The sequence below is a fragment of the Mauremys mutica genome, chromosome 3 (assembly GCF_020497125.1).
Source record: "Mauremys mutica isolate MM-2020 ecotype Southern chromosome 3, ASM2049712v1, whole genome shotgun sequence".
NCBI classification, from domain to species: Eukaryota; Metazoa; Chordata; order Testudines; family Geoemydidae; genus Mauremys; species Mauremys mutica.
Window position 1 is genome coordinate 62413437 of NC_059074.1, and position 18443 is coordinate 62431879.

At 45.3% G+C, this 18443-nt stretch overlaps 1 protein-coding gene across 1 annotated transcript in view; it reads right to left on the reverse strand.

Annotated features, from left to right (window-relative positions):
• Window positions 1-18443, reverse strand: part of LOC123365963 (pleckstrin homology domain interacting protein) — a 357662-nt gene that overhangs the window by 102103 nt on the left and 237116 nt on the right. The gene's annotated exons all lie outside the window — the stretch shown is intronic.

Here is an 18443-nt window from a genome sequence, read left to right on the forward strand (position 1 = left end):
CTGTGGAGAAAAGTATCCTAGATAATGCAGCCACTTATCCTTTTAATGCTGAAACTGTAAGACCTTTGATCAGATCCTCCTTTGATCACTATCCCAAGATCTGAGATACAGATGCCAAAGGAGGAGAGAAGCTAAGTATCTTGCACCACCGCTTGAACTTCCACCTGGCCCAGAATAAAGAATTTGTGGAAACTTTTCTAGATGCCAGAAGAGTGGAGATTACACTTTGAGTATCCTCTTTCTCATGGGAGAGTGGTCAAAATTCAGGCAAGTAAGTCTTAAGTACTCTTGACTTGAATGACAAATTGGTCCTATCTTAAGGAAGGACAATGGAGTTCAACTGGATCATACTGAGGAGATCAGAGAACCAGTGCCGATAAAAAGCCACTAACATTACCAGTCAATGCCCTCTCCCTCTTTATATTCTGGATAGCTCTGTGTAACAGAGGAAAAGGAGATACATACAGAAGGCCAACTGATCACCTCGCTGGGAAGGAGCATTTGTACCCTATTGCTCTTGGATCCTTCCTCACTGAGAGAAAAAGGAGGGGACTTTGCCATTTGTGTGTGATGCAAACGGTTCCATCAGAAGAATCTCAAATTTCCTCAGCAGGAACTGAAACACTTGAGTGAAGATTCCACTATGCGCGATCTAGCTTTTCCCTTCTTAGCCAGATGGCAGCAATATTTTTTTATTTGACCATGTAGAGTTTGGATGGACTAGAGATTTTGTTCCACCCAGGACATCAGAAGGTAGACCTCATTGTGCAGGGATGATAACTGCATTCTATTTGCTCATATATTCCATTGCACTGGTGGTGTCTATCATGATTAGTACACGGGAGTGTACCCTGGGACCACAGTGAATTGCCGTGAGCTCTTAATCAGTTTATACTGTTTCCTCTCATGTTCTGTTTAAGTTTCCTGTACTGCCTTGAGGCTAATATCAGATATAAGCCCTATTCTATCCAGCTTGGCCATGGGAAATCTCGTGTTAAAACGATATGCACAGAGAAAGTTGGACTCTTCTGGTGGGATGAACAAAAGGTGTAAGGATGCAAGGACAGTGGACATGACTGGAGGAGGGTCTCATGTACACTTAGACTCACTGCCCTGTGAACATCCCCGACAATGTCATCAGGGAGCAAACTAAAACTTTTCAGAGACTGCAGGCCATCCTGAACAAAGTAGTCAATTTGTGTTCTCTCTCTCTCTCTCTCTCTCTCTCTCTCAAGAAATAAAAATTCTGAGAGATTGCGTGTTGATTTCAACTCTCATATGAGCTATCTAATGCATGATGTTCGGATGGCTCTTTTCCCAGTCTAGAATGGCACAGTGGTCTTTGGGGATCCAGAGTATTTGTACTACTGTGTCTCTGGATGCAACCCTTACCAACTGATAATCTAGGAGTTGACAGAAGCAAACTCCTCCCTCTGCCTGAGGACAGCTATCAAGACAAGTCAAACCTTTGTAAATAAGCTAGGGCTGTGGAGAGGCCAAAGTACAATGAGCTGCAAAAAGGTAGATCATGCCAAACCAACCTCATCTCCTTCTTTGAGAAGGTAACAGATTTTTTAGACAAAGGAAACGCAGTGGATCTAATTTACCTCGATTTCAGTAAGGCACTTGATACGGTTCTGCATGGGGAATTATTAGTTAAATTGGAAAAGATGGGGATCAATATGAAAATTGAAAGGTGGATAAGGAACTGGTTAAAGGGGAGACTACAACGGGTCGTAATGAAAGGTGAATTCTCAGGCTGGAAGGAGATTACTAGTGGAGTTCCTCAGGGATCAGTTTTGGGACCAATCTTATTTAACCTTTTTATTACTGACCTTAGCACAAAAAGCGGGAATGTGCTAATAAAGTTTGCGGATGACACAAAGCTGGGAGGTATTGCTAACACAGAGAAGGACCGGGATATCATACAGGAAGATCTGGATGACCTTGTAAACTGGAGTAATAGTAATAGGATGAAATTTAATAGTGAAAAGTGCAAGGTCATGCATTTAGGGAGTAATAACAAGAATTTTAGTTATAAATTGGGGACACATCAGTTGCAAGTAACAGAGGAGGAGAAGGACCTCGGAGTATTGGTTGATCACAGGATGACTATGAGCCGCCAATGTGATATGGCTGTTAAAAAAGCTAACGCGGTTTTAGGCTGCATCAGGCGAGGTATTTCCAGCAAAGATAAGGAGGTGTTAGTACCGTTATACAAGGCATTGGTGAGACCTCATCTGGACTACTGTGCGCAGTTCTGGTCTCCCAGGTTTAAGAAGGATGAATTCAAACTGGAACAGGTTCAGAGACGGGCTACTAGGATGATTCGAGGAATGGAAAACTTGGCTTATGAAAGGAGACTCAAAGAGCTTGGCTTGTTTAGCCTAACCAAAAGAAGGTTGAGGGGGGACATGATTGCTCTTTATAAATATATCAGAGGGATAAATATTAGGGAGGGAGAGGAATTATTTAAGCTTAGTACCAATGTGGACACAAGAACAAATGGATATAAACTGGACACTAAGAAGTTTAGACTTAAAATTAGATGAAGGTTTCTAACCATTAGAGGAGTGAAATTCTGGAACAGCCTTCCAAGGGGAATAGTGGGGGCAAAAGACATATCTGGCTTTAAGACTAAGCTTGATAAGTTTATGGAGGGGATGGTATGATGGGATAGCCTAATTTTGGCACTTAATTTGGCAACTGATCTTTGATTATCAGCAGGTAAGTATGCCCAGTAGTCTGTGATGGGATGTTAGATGGGGTGGGATCTGAGTTACTACAGAGAATTCTTTCCTGGGTGCTGGCTGGTGAGTCTTGCCCACATGCTCAGGGTTTAACTGATCACCATATTTGGGGTCGGGAAGGAATTTTCCTCCAGGGCAGATTGGCACAGGCCCTGGAGGTTTTTCGCCTTCCCCTGCAGCATGGGCATGGGTCACTTGCTGGAGGATTCTCTGCAGCTTGAGGTCTTCAAACCACAATTTGAGGACTTCAGTAACTCAGACATAGGTTAGGGGTTTGTTACAGGAGTGGGTGGGTGAGATTCTGTGGCCTGCATTGTGCAGGAGGTCAGACTAGATGATCATTATGGTCCCTTCTGACCTTAAAGTCTATGAGTCTATGCTAGGATTCAAAGCCCCAAAACAGAGAAATTTGTAGCAAGACTGATGAATGGGGACACTGAGGTAAGCATCTTTCAAATCTACCGTCACCAAGGGGGAATTTAACATTTCCATCTTATATCTCAGCTTTCTCAGGAATGTGTTGAGATGCTTCAGGTCAAGCGTTGCCCTGCTCATCTCTAATTTCTTTTTGATCAGGAGCAAAAGAGAGTACACAAACCTTGTCGCCTCTCTATGGCTAGGACTGCTTCTATTGCCCCAATTTGCTGGAAATGAAAGATAGCTGACTGTATTTCCCCATTCTTCTTAGGGTCCATGGGACTGGGAGAAGGGATAAATCTGGAAGGAGGGAGACTGAGCGGATCCCTCTCTCTGGATAATCTCTATAACCCAATTGTCAGAGATGATTTAAGGCCAATGACCTGCAAACAGGAGGAGATGACCATTAATGCTCTAGTCCATACCAGACTACTTTGGCAGTGAGTCATGAGTCATGTTTAGGAGAACCAGATAGTCCTATGGATATCTCATCCCTGCATTGGCTGCCTCTGGATCTAGACCATTTTCCCCCTGGAGAAGCTTGTGAAAGAACCAATTTTTTTATTTAACGTATGTAGTCCAGGACTAGTGATGGAGTGGAGGTGGTGTCTCTGATTTGTTTGTTCTGGCACCATGCATGGAATCTCTTTCATTTGTGGAGGCAGGTTGAGCATGTAGTTGACCATCTGCTGTTTAGCAAGACATCCTTCTCCTCTTCTGAGCAGGTCATCTCCTCACCTTGGAACCTTGGTGGAGCCATGCTCTCAGGTGGAGAATCTCCAGGTTCGGGTGCAAGATCTGGCATGTATCTTGTGACAGACCATGTGGAAGAATGTGCGGTGAACATACCGACATCTGCTTCAGGTATGGGAATCAAGTTTGTCTGTGCCATGTGAGAGCTATCAAGATGACCTTGGATTGGTCGATCTTAATCTTTTGTATGAGCCTGGACAACAACGGGGTAGGAGGGAAAGCGTAAAGGAAAAGAGCATACCGTCTGAGGAGGAAGGCACCATCCATAAATCCTAGCCCCAACTCTGCTCTGAAACAAATGCTAGGTGTTCTGACTTATGGCAAATAGATCTATGGTGGGAAATCCCCATTGTCAGACTATCACCGAGGTATTTATTTACCACTCATGATTGTGGGAGAACTTTCGGCTTAATATGTCCGCTGTGGTGTACTGACATCCTGGTAGGTAGAAGGCTGATATGGTGATGTTGACCAGTTCCTCAGTCTTGATGCCTCGATGCAGAGCGAGTGTGACCTCGCTCCTCCCTGTTTGTTTATATAGCGACGTTGTCCATCAGGATCTGTATGGGTTTTGTTTTTGATCATGGGCAAAAAGTATACAGATGCGTTGTGAACTGCTCACAGTTCCAGTATGTTTATGTGCACTGCTGATTCCAGAGGAGACCACCTGCCCTATGCTGTGAGGTTGTTTAGATTGGTGAACCAGTCCAGTAAGGAGGATTGTGATTATCATTGTGGGGGAAACTGTAGAAAGGGGACTCCTGCATATACGTCATGTGAATGGGCCCATTGCTGTAGACAGTCCTTGACCTTTCATGGTATGTTGAGAGGCTTGCTCAAACTGTTTTTGTGTGTGACATACACTGTCCTGAGCCACCCTTGTAGGCAGCGCGTGTGTAGTGTGGCATGTTTTATAACATAGGTGGTTACTGCATGTGGCCTAACAGCTAGAGGCAAGTCCAGGCAGATGTTTGTGAACTGTTTGCCATAGTTTTGATCAGATTCACTCTGGGTTTAGAAATAATGGGAATAAAATCATAGAATCTCAGGGTTGGAAGGGACCTCAGGAGGTCATCTAGTCCAACCCCCTGCTCAAAGCAGGACCAAACCCAACTAAATCATCCCAGCCAGGGCTTTGTCAAGCCTGACCTTAAAAACCTCTAAGGAAGGAGATTCCACTACCTCCCTAGGTAACCCATTCCAGTGCTTCACCACCCTACTAGTGAAAAAGGTTTTCCTAATATCCAACCTAAACCTCCCCCTCTGCAACTTGAGACCATTACTCCTTGTTCTGTCATCTTCTACCACTGAGAACAGTCTAGATCCATCCTCTTTGGAACCCCCTTTCTGGTAGTTGAAAGCAGCTATCAAATCCCCCCTCATTCTTCTCTTCTGCAGACTAAACAATCCCAGTTCCCTCAGCCTCTCCTCATAAGTCATGTGCTCCAGCCCCCTAATCATTTTTGTTGCCCTCCGCTGGACTCTCTCCAATTTATCCACATCCTTCTTGTAGTGTGGGGCCCAAAACTGGACACAGTACTCCAAATGAGGCCTCACCAGTACTGAGTAGAGGGGAATGATCACATCCCTCGATCTGCTGGAAATGCCCCTACTTATACAACCCAAAATGCCATTAGCCTTCTTGGCAACAAGGGCACACTGTTGACTCATATTCAGCTTTTCGTCCACCGTAACCCCTAGGTCCTTTTCTGCAGAACTGCTGCCCAGCCATTCGGTCCCTAGTCTGTAGCAGTGCATGGGATTCTTCCGTCCTAAGTGCAGGACTCTGCACTTGTCCTTGTTGAACCTCATCATATTTCTTTTGGCCCAATCCTCTAATTTGTCTAGGTCCCTCTGTATCCTATCCCTACCCTCCAGCGTATCAACCACTCCTCCCAGTTTAGTGTCATCTGCAAACTTGCTACGGGTGCAGTCCACACCATCCTCCAGATCGTTAATGAAGATATTGAATAAAACCGGCCCCAGCACCGACCCTTGGGGCACTCCACTTGATACCGGCTGCCAACTAGACATGGAACCATTGATCACTACCCGTTGAGCCCGACCATCTAGCCAGTTTTCTATCCACCTTACCGTCCATTCATCCAGCCCATACTTCTTTAACTTGCTGGCAAGAATACTGTGGGAGACTGTATCAAAAGCTTTGCTAAAGTCCAGAAATAGTACATCCACTGCTTTCCCCTCATCCACAGAGCCGGTTATCTCGTCATAGAAGGCAATTAGGTTAGTCAGGCATGACTTGCCCTTGGTGAATCCATGCTGGCGAATCCCTTCCCTCTGTGTTATACCAGTACTGGTTCTACTGCACCCAATTGCAGGAGATGGTCTACTTCCTGTCTCAGAAGGTGCTTGTGAGAGGAGTCCCTGAGGGGGGATTGGGTGAGGGGATATGGGGGTGAACTGGATAGAATAATCAGTGGTGATAATTTCCAGCACCCATTTGTCAGAAGTAATAATTTGCCATGCTGGGTAGAATGGTGTCAAATGATTGCTAAAGGGATGGTTGGTAGAAAGTTTTAGAAACAGGAGTTGGGGGAAGTCTCTCGGGCCCTTGACCAAACCCTCAAATGTGATGTTTCGATACAGGTTGTTGCGACATAGGAGGCTGAGATGGGAGTGGCCTACATCTTGTGGGTCTCTGCTTCTGTCTCTGGGTATTGTATTTCCTCTGTGGATGTGCGTAAGACACGGTCTCGAGCATTGTGATAGATAACATCTGCCTTGTTTTTATGCAGGTGTGTAGATGCTTAAAGACCGAAGAGTCACTCTAGAGCCTTTCAACATGTGGAGGGACTCATCAGTCTTATCTTCAAATAACTTTGGACCTTCAAAGGGGAGATCCTCTATGGTGGATTGCACCTCCTTTGGGAATCCAGACATGTAGAGCCAAAAGGCCCATCACATCACTATGGAGATTGCAATGGATCTTGCCGCCGTATCTGCTGAGTTTAAGGATGCCTGCAGAGCTGTTCTTGCCAGGAGATGGCCTTCAGAGATAACTGACCTAAATGCTCTTCTTTGTCTTCAGGGATGAAGCCAATAAATTCTGACAGTTTGGAGTAATTTGAATGATTATTTTTGCCATCAAGGCTTCATAGCTGGCTATTCTGAACTGCAATGTTGCTGATGAATAGGCCTTGTTATGAAAAATATCCAGTATTTCCCACTCTTTACCATACAGGGTGGTCCTCAAATGGTGTTGCTTGCCCTGCTCGTTGACCACCTCTACCACCAATGAGTTTGGCTGGGGGTGTAAAAATAAAAATTCTAGATCCTTCAATGGGATGTAATACTGCATATCTGATCTTTTACAAGTAAGGGGGTTTGTTGCAAGTGTCTACCAAATGGTCTTGGCGGGAGCCATGAGTGCCTCATTTATGGGAAGGGCAATTTTGGAGACATTAGTGGAGACATCCATGGATGTCCATTACCACCCCTGGAAGCCGGCTCTGGAATAGTGTCCTGGCTGTTCATGTAGAGCTGGTCTGATGATTCCCTGGATGGGTGAAGAGTGTTGTGAGGAATAAACATCTCCCTCCTCATTGTCCTCCTCGATTAAAAAAAAGGAGGGGCAGATCTGTTTTTTTGGCGTCAGTGCTGAATGTACTGATACTGTATCGATATTGAGAAGAAGTGATTCCGGTGCTGCAGTATCTAATAAGTCCTTATGTCGGAGAAACTGCTGCGTACCAAGAGATCTCAGCACTGAAGATGGCATCTGCAGGAATTGTTGTGGTACTGGGAGTGGTTGCAATGCTGGAAAGATAGGTGCTGAGGGTGCCTATAAGGAGGTAAAGTAGACGTCGTTACCGTGTCTCTGTGCTATGCACCAGAGAGCCATAAGATGGCGCCGTAAGCTGAGGCGCTGCAGAGGTGCTGGGTACCGAGTGTTTCGCTGCCGCAGTCCATGCTGTGGTAGAAGGGGCAATCTTGTCTTTGCCTCCTTCTGAGAGTTTGCCCACTTAGGACCTTTGGCTTTAGCAGTACCAGGGGTACCAGACAATCTTGCCAACTCATAGGTACTTAGCCGTGGCATGGTTAGTACTGATGATGTGAAGGGAGTCAGAGAACACTTCTTTTTTGAGGCTCCCTTTGTAGGAAAAGTGGTAGATCTCTTCTTTGCCCTTTTTCTGGGAGACAGGTCCCTCCTGTGCAGAGTCGGTGAGGGAGGTCTGTTGGGAGCCAAGGTGGGCGACCGGGAGGAGTTCGCGGTCCTGGGTCGAAGGCCAGGAGGAGAGATTTCTCCATAAGGATTAGTTTAAGTTTAAGGTCCCTTGCTTTCCTGGCACAGGCCTTAAGGTTGTGGCAATGGGAGCACTTCTGAGGTAGATGCATTTCCCCCAATGAGCGGACATACTGGGAATGTCCATCAGAGACTGGAATTGCCTCTCAGCAGGAGAGGCAACATTTAAAGCCAGAGACCCGTGCATTCTCGGATGAAAACGTAAAATTAAAACTAATTTTTTTTAAACGGGGAGAAAAACAAAGGAAAAAGGATAGGAAAGAAATTCTTACTACTACACTATACTGCTAATCCAATAACTAAAGGTAAGTCGTGCAGAGACACTGCCGGAGTTCTGACTTGGACCAAGGACAGCTGAGAAGGAACTGAAGGGAGGGTTGGCCGCACAGCGCTAGTTAGCCACTGCTACAGGGGCAAGATGGGGAAAACAGAGCGCATGTGCAGCCCAACCGGGTACTGCTGTCGAAATTCTCCAACTAGACGTTAAAAGATGTATAATCACCTGAAGCGGAGCATCCACAGGGACATCACTCAAAGAAGAGCCCAACAGTTTCATGGAAGTTCAGAAAGCTGAAGGTATGAATAACCTTACACCCCAATGAATTATTTGAACCAGTAAGCTTTAATTAAGAACCTTCCTTGATGTTACTCCTCAAGACACTGACATATGATTGAAAAAAATCAATTTGAAGTGCAGCTCTATTTGAAAAGGGACAAAAATGGCACTATGGGGTTCTATATTTATTGGGTCTTACTAATTCCATAAAAAATGTACTCATTTATAGGTAAAAAGAGGTTTATTCTAATTGTGTAGACCAGGGGTCTCAAACTCAAATGATCACGAGGGCCACATGAGGACTACTGCATTGACCCGAGGACCGCATCACTGACACCCCACTTGCTGCCCCTGGCCCCGCCCCCACCACCCCTTCCGTGGGGCCCCGCCCCTGCCCCGTCTCTTCTCCACCTCCTCCCTGCTACTCCCCCCTCCCTCCTGGAAAGTGTTAAGCACCAACAACAGCTGTTTGGCAGCTTGGCAGTGGGAAGCGTATGGAGGTAGGCAGAAAAAAAAAAGAAGAGTAATCAAGTAGTATAGTATTAAAATATAGTATGCTATTAAAAGTCAATTTATTAACTTTTTTATTAACTTCTTTAACTGTAATGTAAAAAGTCAGTGCTAAATTTGACAGTCATTTCATTTTTGGCCACTTAGCCGGCAGCATTTTGCATCAAACAGAGCATCAGTATTAGGTTTGATATCCTGAGATGAAACCAATCTCAGTGTTGGTTTCAAATGTTCATCAGTGAGCCTCGGGGCATTGGAGAGACTCAGGACTAGGGAAGGGGAAGGGCAGCCCGCCCTGGCACTAGTGGAGGGGGGGCACTAGGACCTGTGGCAGCAGGTGATGCCGGAAGCCAGCAGAGCCAAGCGGAGACAGCATGAGCTGCAGGCTCCAGGCGGTGAAGGGGCAGTAAGTGAGGCTGGGGGACATTTGGGGGAGGCATGTGGAGGTGGCATGCGGGGCCGGGGGAGAGACCCAGCCCCAAACATTAGGGAGCAGCGGGCGGGGAGCTTAGCTGCCATATAAAATAACTCGGGGCAGGGTGAGGGGAGTTTGACAGCGACAGGAACTAACTGTGGGGGGGCATGCAGGGAGCTTGGCGGGCCGCAGGGAAGACCTCTGCAGGCCGCATGAAGCCCCTGGAATAGACTGAGTAGACTGTTGGTTCTTCATCAGTTGAGACTGAGACAACACGTCTTCTAATCTTCTCTCGCTCTGGCTATCCTTCGCCATGCTTGTCAATATCTCCTTGTTAGGAAACCATCGCACCTCTCTGGAGGCTGACCGCGTGGCTGTTTCTGTTCTCACGGATACCACTTGGATATAGCTGCAGTCCATCTGTTGTCGCTGAGTCAGGCCACATGTCCCGCTCACCACATTTTGCTGAGCCTGCTTTCAACAACGTCTCGCACTCCAGACTGATGCGTAACTATTTTGTTGGGGATGTGACTGCGGAGCAAAATGCCCAAAAATGTTCGTTCCATCACCTTGCTGTCAGTTGATGTTCCTCAATCTTTGTCAGTGACCATGTTTCATTGCCATATAACATCACTGGAAGCATGGTCAAGTTGAAAAGGTTTGCACGAGTTGTTTTGCTCATCTTTCCTTGGAGGATGTCCTTGATGTCACTGAATGCACACCATCCAGCTTTTTTTCTGCGTGACAGTTCGCCTTTCTGATCATGGCGCATGTTGACTTCCTGGCCCAAATAAATGTATTCATCAACCTCTTGGATCTGCTCTCCTCCAAGAGTTATTTAGGTTCTTGGCAGAACACCTGATCTCACGTATTTCGTTTTAGACTAATTAATTTTTAATCCAACTTGACTACTTTTTGCGTTCAGTTATTTAAGCATTCTCTCAGGCTGGGCTGTATTTTCGCTATCAGCACTATATCATCTGCAAACCTGAGATGGTTTAGCCACTTGCCGTTGATATTAATTCCACCTTTCAAATCTGCTCGTCGAAAAACCAATTCAAAAGACTGGTTGTGAATAATTTTGGTGAAACTGTATATCCTTGTTTCAGACCTCTCTCAATGGGGATCCAGAGGGGAGTATCAAACAGCGATATGTCCGTGCTGCAGCCAGAGTTCGCTTCCTTTAGTAATGTGATATATTTCGCACTGATGCCCTGTTCTGAAAGAGCTTCAAGGATGGCGTTAGTCTCTATGCTGTCGAACGCCTTCTCATAGTCCATGAAGGCAATGCACAAAGGGAATTTATATTCCCCTGAATGCTCTAGTAGTTGGTTTAGAGTGAAGAGGTGGTCTATCATGCTATAATTCCTTCGAAAGCTGGCCTGCTCTCTAGGTTGGTGTTTATCCAGGTTTCGCGATAGTCGCTTTGTTATTATTTTAGTGAACAATTTATAGATATGCGAAAGCAGGCAGATCGGGCGATAGTTCTTTAGATTTTCTCAATCACCTTTCTTATGCAACAAGATGGTATTGGACTCTTTCCAACTGGATGGTATCTTCTGGATTTCCAGGTAGCAGCTGAACCTTTGGGCGAGAGCTTTACCAAGTTCCTGACCTCCCGCCTTAAGCACTTCTGCTGTCAGACTGTCCTTACCTGGAGCCTTCCCCTCTTTCATTTGATGGACTGTGTGGCAGACTGTGTGGCAGACTTCGCTAATGAGACCCAGGAGTATGTGTTCATCCGTTTGCTGAAGTGATGGCATTGGGACGTCTATACGGGATGCAAACAGCTGGATATAGTAATCCCTATCTTCTAATTGATAACTGTTAAAAATCATCCTGGACTCTGCAAGTCAAGCTGTATTTTTTCCTTGGCATACTTCATTAACAGTATTAAATATTCTTCAGGTTAAATGCAACTCCATTAGCCCTTCAGAGGAATCATGTATATGCATTTCTATATATTAACCAGATCAAAAGGAGGACAATATTATCTAACTTTAATATGGGTATGTCTATTTCATTTCCAGTCAAGCTGCAGATTTCATTGAAGGAGAACATGTATGATAATGATGCTAGGCCTCTTTCTATTAGACCAAATTCAAAACCAAAATACAAATAGATAGGGGTAAGATTTGGTGTTCCCTCAGTTCTGACAAGGAGTGACTATGGAACTCTTTGGGCTACAGGTATGCTGGTATAATTTCCCTATGTGAACACACTATTCTGGAATAATTACTCCACTTTGCAAGTAATTTCTCTATGTACACAAGCCCTATGATTATATTTGTATTTAGATTCCTTTGCATTATGGCCTTTCCCCATACCAATTTTATTAATGTTTCTTTGTGAAATATTTTATGTTGTAACCCAAAACGTTAAATACAAACTTACCTGATCCTCCTCTTTCATAGCCTCTGAAATATTTGTTGAAAAACAAAATATTTTAAAAACATTACCCCCACCTCTTCATTATTATTTTAATGCATTTTTATAATGTGAATAGGTGCTTCAGAAAAGAGAAGGAAAGCATTTTTTAAATCTATTTTTGTACTGTTTATTTTTTCTCTTGACTAGTTCTATTTTTTTTTCTATTTAAGTCTTCTTAAATATTCATAGCGTATAGAACAACTTGCTTTGTTTAAAGTACAAATACTGTGCACTAGTGCATATACTTTGGGAATATCTAGTGTGAGAACTTCGGTTGAAAGCGACAGTATCTTCTAGAAATTTATGACATTTAAGTTCGTATATCAGCAGTTTACCAGTTACCTGCTCTGCCATCTCCTGCACCTTGAGCCCCAAGTTCTCAGCCATGCACTGGAGAAGGGCTTGATGCTCCTTAAAGTCATCTGGTGTTCTAGCTCTGGAAAGGTTCCACAACTGCCTCATCCAGGGATGATGAGGAAGACTGGACCGCTGGTGGAGGTGCTGGGGTCTCGACCACCGTGAGAGAAGGAGACTAAGGGGTGGGCATAGGTTCCTCCATCCCAACCTCAGAATGGGCTTCTGGTACCGGGACCAGTGCAGGTGGGACCGCCAACCATTGCTCCAATGGTCACCGAGATGTGCTGTGAAAGAGGCATTGTCACAATCGGTACGACCCACGCACTCCAATAAGGCCAGTGCATTGGCCACTGGCTGTGCTGCCTCTGCAGTGCCACAGATGGCAGAGCGGGCTCCGGTATTCAATCACAACGATGGGACCTAGGCGATGGGCTGAACTGGCCCTCCATATCAGAAGAACCACCTTCCGACGACCAGGGAGAAGCCGTTGATGCCAGAGTTTGCTGGAGAGGGTCCAGAGAAGAGCAACAAGAATGATTAAAGGTCTTGAGAACATGACCTATGAAGGAAGGCTGAAAAAATTGGTTTCAGAATAGCAGCCATGTTAGCCTGTATACATCTTCCTACTGTATTTTCCACTGCATGCATCCGATGAAGTGGGCTGTAGCCCACGAAAGCTTATGCTCAAATAAATGTGTTAGTCTCTAAGGTGCCACAAGTACTCCTGTTCTTTTTTTTGAAAGAATTCGGTTTGTTTAGTTTGGAAAAGAGACGACTGAGAGGGGGCATGATAGCAGTTTTCAGGTATCTAAAAGGGTGTTATAAAGAGGAGGGAGAAAACTTGTTCACTTTAGCCTCTACGGATAGAACAAGCAGCAATGGTTAAACAATGGAATAAATTGCCTAGGGAGGTTGTGGAATCTCCATCTTTGGAGATATTTAAGAGTAGGTTAGATAAATGTCTATCCGGGATGGTCTAGACAGTATTTGGTCCTGCCATGAGGGCAGGGGACTGGACTCGATGACCTCTCAAGGTCCCTTCCAGTCCTAGAATCTATGAATCTGTAACTAGTCGTGGCTACCAGCAACTGCTGACTAGTGCTGAGATGAGGAATGTTTCCACTGCTCTGGCGATCAGGACTGATGCCTAGAGGACGACCGGCGTGGGAATGAACGGTGCTGTGCATAGTAGGGGGACCATCAACCCTGTGCCGGTGAGTAGTGCCAAGGGGATCTGTATGTCAGTCTGGCCGACAGATGATGCGACTGGGACCTGGCCGGGAATTCCCAACATGGTGGAGAAGATCAATGTCTTCTGTCCAGCGACCAGCAGTGTTTCCCTTTCCCCTGAGGTGTCTTAATGGTGGGCTTGTCCTCCTGGGGAGACTTAGCCGGGTCCTACTGCACCGAGGTCATCATTAGAGCACATGGAGACCTGAGCTCTCTCTGCACCTGAGGAGCCTGGGATGACAATGGTTAAGGCAGGGGTGTGGGTCCCATACCACTCCCAAGAGTCGGTGGCATACCTTTAAGAGGGCTGGGAGCACCAACTGGAAAGGCACAATCGCATGACTCCGGAGTAGCCTGGGGCCAGGCCTGGGTCCCTTGGAAGATGACCCCTAGACCTTCTTGCTGGGTACCAGGGAGCGCTTCTTGGCCTTCTTCAGCACCGGCGATGGCGAACGGTGCCATGAGCAGCTGGGTGCCAGCAGTGTGCTATGCACGGAGGCCAAGGCGCTTGGTGCGTTCTGTCTGGATGGCTCGGAAGTCGGGTGGAGGGCAGACTTCATCAGGAGAGTCCTAAAGCAGATATCCCACTCCTTTTGAGTGCAGGGCCAAACGTTTTTGCAGATCTGGCACCGCTCCTTAACGTGTGACTCCCTCAAGCATTTAAGGAAGCTGCTATGGGGGTCACTCAGAGGCATAGGCCTGTTGCATTCCGAGCAGGACTTAAACCCAGGAGACTGGCAAAGTGCCCACTGGGACCCTAACTACTAACTAAAACACACTTAACTACTTACCACTATCAAATGCAAACTATGTACAAAGGCCCTAAGGCATGAAGTTCAAAAGGAGAAGCTGCTAGTTCTTGCTAAGCAAGAAAGGCACTCTGACTGACCACCACAGATGGTAAAAAGGAACTGAGAGGGCAAAGGACCGGCGGTGCCTGAAATACCACTGCCTGAGTACAGCACTCCAGACATGCGTCTGACGAAGTGGGTATTCACCCATGAAAGCTTATGCTCCAATACTTCTGTTAGTCTATAAGGTGCCACAAGACTCTATGTCGCTTTTTACAGATCCAGACTAACATGGCTACCCCTCTGATACTTAGCACCCCAGAGGGTGCCACAGCCAGCCCTACGGGTACTGCTAAGGTACAAATATTTGATGGCCATGCACATGCGCACACCTAGAATGGAATCAACATGAGCAAGCACTCGAAGAAGAACTTATTTTATGTTTTAATCTAAACCAGTAAGTTTGGAGTGAAGCGCTTGGGAATCTTAGCACCGGGGCAGAGGCTGCTGAATTTCCTCTCCACGTTGAGGGAAGGGTGAATGCTATGAGTTTACACTGTACAGTTCCCTGTGTACTGCAAGATGGTATAATTTTGGGTTTATAGTCCAGTGGGGGGTGGGAGCTACCTGGGGAGCCAGGGATTATTTTGGCTGTAGCCTCTCTATTGTTGGTTCATGCAGTGGCTGGTCAGAAAGCCTGCAGCTGGGTGTGTGTCCCTACCTATGTGAATGCTGGTGGAAGTGTAGGACGGGGAGCGGGTCTGCAGCTTTCACAGCAGCATGGTGTGAGAGGGAGCCCATGCTGATGAGTCAGAGGGATCAATGGTACCCCAGTTCCAGGTGGCATCCTGGGGGAACCTGTCACAATTATCTCACCCACGTTGTCTCTCTAATAAGAGCCATTATAGAATAGTAACAAGACTTTTGAAAACGCATACAGTCTCAAATGAATCTTTCTTCGGAAGCTTGTCTTGTAACACACTTGAGACCTAATAATTTCAAAGCCCCTCAGCAATTATACCTACACTTCACTATCCTTGTTACCAGCCTAGAATTTAGTAGAGCTAAGGCTAGGAGCAGTTTGAGGGGAAGGAGGCATGAAAAGGATACCAATCTTCTTCTCAGAGATTCCATAAAACAATGAGTACCTAATTTTGGAGGGATTTACATAACTCTGAGAATACGACAGAGACAGATCATTTGCTTGATGTGAACTTCAGCACCACTAGGGTGATTGTTGTGGATGTACATAAGTCATCAGCAACCTCCCTGTGAGTGGGGACCTTACCAGCTCATCTCTGGAAATATTTTCCCTGGACAAGGGGAGGCCACCTGACCAATCCCTTAGCCTAATACTCATTGACATATCATAGTTACCTCAGATACTGAAATGAATGAAGGGCAGGTGGATACCTGCAGCCCACTGTAACAGAGGGACTGAAGAAAGAGCAAAGGTCGATAGCACAAGCCAAGCTGGATTTCAAAGGGGACTGAACAAATATCAGGATAAAAAGAAATACAAAAACGGGATATGGATCCTTCTGATTCAAGGCAACCTCTAACTGAGGAACTTAAGAAGAAACTGACACACTACGCCCCATATTCTTCATAAAAATATTGTCATACTATGATTATAGCATATCTAAGATGTATTTTATGCAAGATGAGTCTTGTGAGATATCATTGGAAAGGTTATGATTTTCTGAACATGATTATCATATTTGTATGCATTTATCATTTCTGTATCTGAAGTTAGGAATATTGACTATGTAACAATTACAAGTGGGTTTACACCTGGGGAACGCCCACCGGACAGAATGCAATCAATCTGGATGGGCCATTAGGGAGAACAATAGGACTTTGAAGATGCTAATCTCCCACCTTCCTGAGAAGCTGCTTCGGATGCTACAACAACCTTTGACTCATGGCTGCTCTGACACTGCAAGGTCATGTAATTAATTCATCTGGTACTAGATTCCATGACAGAATACTAATTTTGGGGGGAGGGGGGGTGGAAGGCGTAGCACAGTGGAAAACAAAGGGATTCCGCCATATGTAAAACTCATTTAAGACGGGAGTGACTTAATCAGTGTTCATTCTTAACTGAATCTCCGTCAGGATGACTGCTGGAAACATCTAAGAAATTAGGACAAAAGAGGGTGAGAAGAGCTGAGCCCGGGCTAGAAAAGGTGTCTGGCCTTTGAAAAAAAATGCCTAAAACAACATTTAGGGCGAGAAATTACTATTTGTAACCAGTTTCTTTAGTGTCTTAAGCTTACGTTGCGGTTTTTATTTGTTGGGTAATCTACTTTGATCTGCTTGCTATCCCTTATAATCACTTACAATCTTGTGTAGTTAATAAAGTTGTTTCTATTTTCTCTAAAACCCGTTTGTGGAATTCATAACTGGGGGGCAAAAAAGCTGTGCATATCTTCCTCCACATTTCCACCACTTGCATCTGAAGAAGTGGGTATTCACCCACGAAAGCTCATGCTGCAAAACGTCTGTTAGTCTATAAGGTGCCACAGGACTCTTTGCTGCTTCTACAGAACCAGACTAACACGGCTACCCCTCTGATACTTTCCTCCACATTGAGGGAGGAGTCGAATTTCATGAGCTTACACTGTCTTGCAATGCAAGACAATACAATTTTGGGTTTGCACCCCAAAGGGTGTGTGCACTTGAGTGCTGAGCAATTGCCAGCTGAATCTTCCCATGCAGAGCTAATTTCAGTTTTCTGTGTCTTTCTGCAGTTGGGTGTGTGTGCTGGAGGAGGCTTGAGGGCCTGGTTCAGCAGGATAATGTAAAGGAGCCCAGGCTGGTGGAATAGGCAGGTTTAGTGGCACCCCAGTATACCAGGTGACACCCCGAAGTGGGGAGTAACCCGTCACAGAAACGTCCCTTTTGAAAAGGTTATTCCAAAATTGCCCACTATGAGGTTTCTTGCCTCTTCCTCTGAAGGCTTTAGTACTGATCACTGTAAGACAGAGAATACTGGACTAGATGGGCTACTGGTCTGCTCTGGAATGACAATGCTTGTGTTCCAATGCAACTTTGGATGACTATGGACTAATCACACCTCTGATGTAACCTGATGTGAATACAAGGACCAGCAGGAATCCTTTGACTGCTTTCTGAGTTGCTACTCAGCACTCAAGGAGCGGAAAGGGCCCCAGTGTTGTGACAGCCAAGCAAATTAAATGAAGCCTGTAAAAGGGGAACAAAAAGTTACCCCTCTAGTAAGGAAAGACATTCTGTAAAACTCTGATTTTGTGAGAATACTACATTATTACCCTGATAGGAAACAAAATAGGAGCATTCAAAACTACTAATTCCCTGTTTGGAGTTCTGATAAACCACTGATGGGCCCTTGCCTAGCTCTAACTACCTCCAAATCCCTATGGGACAGCACAATTTTTATTTCTCCAGACAAAGTGTTCCAGGACACTGAAAGTCTAGTTTAAAATGTCACACAGACCCTTCAAAAATACAAGCACCCCCCTTCAAGCTCTATTTCAAAAATATATATTTTTAAAAGGTGTAAGGGGCCAGCAATGGTATGTCCCTAGTATGTATGGGTCTCAGATCACTATCACTCCGACTCCCACAGTCCTGCTGCTGCTCATGTCTACTATGAAGGAATGTTTTGATATTGCCAGATGCATCAGACCTATATTTTAAAAAATCCCTCAAAGAACTGCTCATGAGAGGAGGTACTATTATGGAAAATATTTTGTCACATTTAGTGTCCCTGTTTATATAGGGGATCTGACTGGAGGTTACTCTTGGCATAACTTTTAAACACAAAATTGTGATGTACATGTTAGACAAAGTTTTCTTCCACTTGTGCAACTTAAGCAATATGCACTCTTATTCATCTGTGACAACCTCAAACAGCAATACATGCCCTCATGACCAAGATGCATAATTACAGTAATTTCCACTTGACAGGACTTCCAGAAACACAACT